The 4733-nt window shown below is 45.7% G+C and overlaps 1 pseudogene; it reads left to right on the forward strand.

The window, feature by feature from the left end:
- The first annotated feature begins 2387 nt into the window (after positions 1-2387).
- Positions 2388-3726, forward strand: LOC147717482 (uncharacterized; annotated as a pseudogene).
- Positions 3727-4733: the final 1007 nt, after the last annotated feature.

The raw sequence follows: 4733 nt of genomic DNA on the forward strand, positions 1-4733 counted from the left end.
GTGTTCCAGGCATGCTTTAAAAATCGATCAGTACCCGAGTCCTGGAGGGGAAGCATCTTGATTCCAATCTTTAAAAAAGGAGACCGCGAAAATCCCTCTAATTATCGCCTAATTGCGTTATTAGATGCGATAGGAAAAATTTTTGCCAAACTCCTACTAATATTAATAACAGACTGGGCATTCTCAAATAATATTATTCCTAGGGAGCAGACAGGGTTTCGAAAAGACCACGGAACTTTAGATAACCTAACTATGTTACATGTAATCGTAGATAAATATGTGCGGGTACGTGGTGGGGGCATATACGCAGCATTTATAGATTTTTCCGCAGCATTTGATAGGGTTGATCGCCCGACGCTGTGGAGAAAACTGATGCTGTTGGGCATGCCGAGATACTTATTAGACTTAGTTAAGTCCTTACATTGTAATACCTGGTGTAGAGTGTTACAGGGCGGAGAAAGGGGACTTACTCAAGCAATTCCCTCCCGTAATGGTTTAAAACAGGGATGTATATTGGCTCCCACCCTGTTTTCCCTGTATATGGCCGATTTACCTACTATAGTTGCTAAATGTGAAGGTCTCCCCCCAATTATAGGAGGGACTGCCATATCTATTTTAATGTATGCAGATGATATATTAGTTCTGGATCTGACCCCTAAAGGTCTTGCTAATCGTCTTCATACATTGAATACCTTCGCGGACAAACACTACATGAAAATTAATAGCTCTAAAAGCAAGATCATGTGCATCTTCGGTAAGAAGAAATGCAGATCTAGGAGCTTTAATTGGTCATTAAGCGGAGAAAAACTCGAGGTAGTCAACTCTTATCCTTTTTTGGGTAAAATAATATCTTCCAATCTTAGTGAAAAGCCTCACACTGAAAATAATACGAGAAAAGCTATGGCTCATGGAATGGGTCTACGATCTTTTTATAATGCCACAGGGAAGAGGCATTTCTCGTCCTGCTTAGAGGTATTTCGCGCAAAGATCCCTTCCACCCTCCTCTATGGAATGGAATTGGTGGACTTAAAACAATGGGATTTTATGCAAAAAACGGAGGGAAAGATACTGAGGAAAATCTCCTCCCTTAATTCAGCGTGTTCTACATCACTATGCAGACTAGAATTTGGCCTGCGGAGCTGTTGGACACAAGGTTTAGCAGCTTTGGTAAGGTGGGTAGCATCCCTGGCGAGAGCTAAACCAGGAACCCTACGCGAAGTAGTAAAAATGGAGCTTTTAGGTAATTTCAATGAGTTCTCGCAGCTTGTAAAAAACTTCAGAAAAGCTGTTTTTCTATTAGAACTCGATGAAAGTACTCTATTTTCTCTTTCTCCATATGAACTAAAGTTAAAACTAAAAAGTAGGACCTGGGAATTGTGCTATAAGATGGATATAAGGGATCAACAGAAGTATAAAGAAAGGGAAGACCTGGCCCTAACTTATATACCCAAACAAGCACAGCAATATACAAGGTGGAACATCCCACATGGTGTTCGGAGGGTATGGTTCCTCTTACGGCACAATTTGCTTCCACTTAACACATTGCTTGCTAAATGGTATGATGTGTCTCCTTTATGTAAGCTATGTAATTATGCTGCTCAAGACCTCAACCATGTATTGTTTGTTTGCCCGATACTAAGTCTATTGCGCAAAAAATGGATAAAACCGATTTGTCTTGAGTTGGGAATTCTGAATATAACAATGTTCCGTAATGCTCTGTATTCCCCCCCTAATGAAATGTTTTGTTTCAGACTTTTTAATTATTTTAAAGAATTTATGGACATATATTAATGTGAGTGGGAGATCCTGATGTGTGTATTATTTGGCTAATTTGTATAGTTTTTTCCTTGTAGCTATAAGTAATTATTTTCTATTCTGTCATGTCTAAATGTATGTTATTTTATGTGGCCCTCAATGAGAGCCAAATCATACAATAAAAACTTGAACTTGAACTTGAACTTGAGAACTACACATCTGACACCAATGTGCAACTGCAGTTGTCCCCTTAAAGTGACTACATATGTGACTGTGACAACATGTTGAGATGTACATCTTTTTTACCTACAGGCACGTGGGTATGCTTACAGGAATCTGTATGTCAGGTTACATGGAGGCACAAGCAAGCTAATTGACTGTGTGAAAATCACATGGGTCATTAATGCCAAGTATGCATGTTACCATGAATCTTTTGTTTTTTGCATTAATGTTGCACATGCAGACTGCACGGGAGGTGTGTAACATGGGGGTATCATCATCTTGTTTTGTGCTTTGTTTGATATGATGTTTGTGAGTATGGCACTGAACTAAACCTACGTCACTGTCTCTTGCAGCATCTACCGAGGGCACAGAAGGACAGGGGACGGACACCAGTGGTGAAGCTTCTGGGCATGACTGCTAAACACGATCTCACTGACATTGATGTGACCAGCGCCTCGGTGGGGGACAGGAGTGTCCTTGAAGAATCACGCCCAGAAACCCCAACCTCAATGTCATATGATGCCAGCGGTGACTCCTCGATGTTGATGGGCACAGGGAGTGGGAAATCTGCCTCTTCTTCCACCACACATCGTCCAGTGCCCACACTCCTGGCTGCTACCACAAGTGCTGTCCGTGCCCGCGGCCCTAGGAAGGGTAGAGTGTAATTTCCACCAGGCACCTCTGCCCCTGCCTCTGTCTCCCCTGCTGCCCTCAGTGTTGAGGCGGTGGACCTTTTGTGCCAGCTGTGTGTGGGTCAGAGTATTCTCCTGAATGCCTTCCAGGAGCATGGCAAGAAGTTAGCACAGGTAGTTGCCTTCATGGAGGGCATTCATTCTGACGTGGGTGGGCTACACAGAACAGTCCAGTCTTTGTCCTCCACGGTGACAGCAGCCATTCAGCTGTCACATGCTCAGGGTCCAGCTCCAGTCCCTGTGGCAACCCCACTGCCAGTGGCAACATCTGACAAGAGTGACCAAATGCCACAGCCCTCAGGCTCCCGGTAATCAATATGCAGCACACAACAGAAGCACTCCAAGCGGCTCAGAGCGCAGACACCATCCCCCAAGCAAACAGAAGTCACACAGAAGCGCAAAGGCAAAAGCCCTTCAGGTGACACTCAGGGGCATCAAGCCAAGAAGCAGACCTCAGGCACACATGCCTCAAAATTAGCCCCATCCAAGGACACTCCCGTCCCAAAAGCGCCTCCCAAAGACAGATAAAAAGTTGCTGTGCCTGCTGAGAAGCTGGTGCCTGCAAAGAGTCCACAGAAACAGTCATCTAAGGCAGATTCACCCACAATCTCAAATCCCCTGTGAAGCTGAGCCAGGAGGGCACTGTGGGGGGTTCACATGGTTAACAGGGGATAGAGGAGAAAAGGCAATACCAGGCCAAGTGTACCGCCAGATCCAGCAGATCCCCAGAGAGAGGGCCACCACCTGCACCTGATGCACCTTTGGTGGAGAGTGTGCCTGTTGTGTCCGCCCTCTTCCCACTCCTACCAAGACAGCTCTGTCCTATCGAATACCCAAGAAGTGTCGAGGCAGCCCTCCACATGTACCCTTACACACTGTGTCTCACAGTAGCATGTCTCTACCTCCACGTGCCACCACACTACCCGGCCCAAGCAGCCCTCCGGCTACCAAAGCCACTGATGCCTCTACCTCAGCTGGTCCTCTCTCTCCCAGGTCCAGTCCTACAACTGGCCCCGACAATCAGCCACCTCCTAGTTCGACTGACAGCCAAGTCTGAGGAGCCGTCACCCTCTCAAACGTATCTCTCCCACAGCGGTGACTGGACTGCCCATTGTTATCCCCCTAACCATGTTGCATACCATGGCAGTATGCGGTGTCACCCATTCCCTGTGCAGGTTCTCAGGCACACATGTACCTCCTTTGCACTATGTACTTGCTACTGGCCTTGCTGTTTGTAACTTTGGATGCCAATTCCCTGTGCAGGTTCTCAGGGAAACATGTACCTCCTTTGAACTATGGACTGGCCACTGGCCTTGCTGTTGTCTACTTGTGATGCCTATCTTGCTGATATGTAATAAAGACAGTTACTCTGCTTAGTCAGTGTCCTTGCTAAATAAAGGTGTTTTCTGTATGGGTATGGTTGCATGTGACACATGCTCTGTATGCCACTTTAACATTGCCAATTGCTTTTTTTGCTTTTTCTGTGTTTGCCAGTGATGAGAGGCACTTTAGTCCTACTTCATTATGAGGCTTGAGAGTGCAATGATGGCTGTTTTTGATGATCTACTATTATCATACTCATCATATGGTCATGTTTGCAAAATTGTACACATGTCAGTTTATGACGCAATACCAGAACAGAGGTGAATTCTAGCCACAGGATTACTTGTGGGCTGGCCAGGGTCCATCATATCTGTGTGATCTTTCTTGATGTGTGAATAGCAGTGCTGATGTATGTTCATCTTGTGATGGCCTGTCTTCCTAGTCACATGGGTACATTTGAATGTGTGCACTGGGGTGGTCATAAAGTGTGAAGGGGGTGACGTTTTCAGTAGTGTTGTTGTGTGTGTGCCCCTGCAATGCCAACTACACACATATATGCCCCAGAAGGTGAGTGCCCGTTTGTTTATTTGTATGCCATGTGCTTCAGATTGTGGGCAAATGTAGGAGTTGTAGTTTGGGCACTGTGCAGTGGGTGGTGTGCCCTTACACTCCTGAGGGACACCTACTTGTTGTTGCTGCCAGTTGTGAGTATGCCGAGTGTGACAGCCAAGTCTGGGTTGT

Source organism: Lissotriton vulgaris, chromosome 5 (assembly GCF_964263255.1).
Source record: "Lissotriton vulgaris chromosome 5, aLisVul1.2, whole genome shotgun sequence".
Taxonomy (NCBI): domain Eukaryota; kingdom Metazoa; phylum Chordata; class Amphibia; order Caudata; family Salamandridae; genus Lissotriton; species Lissotriton vulgaris.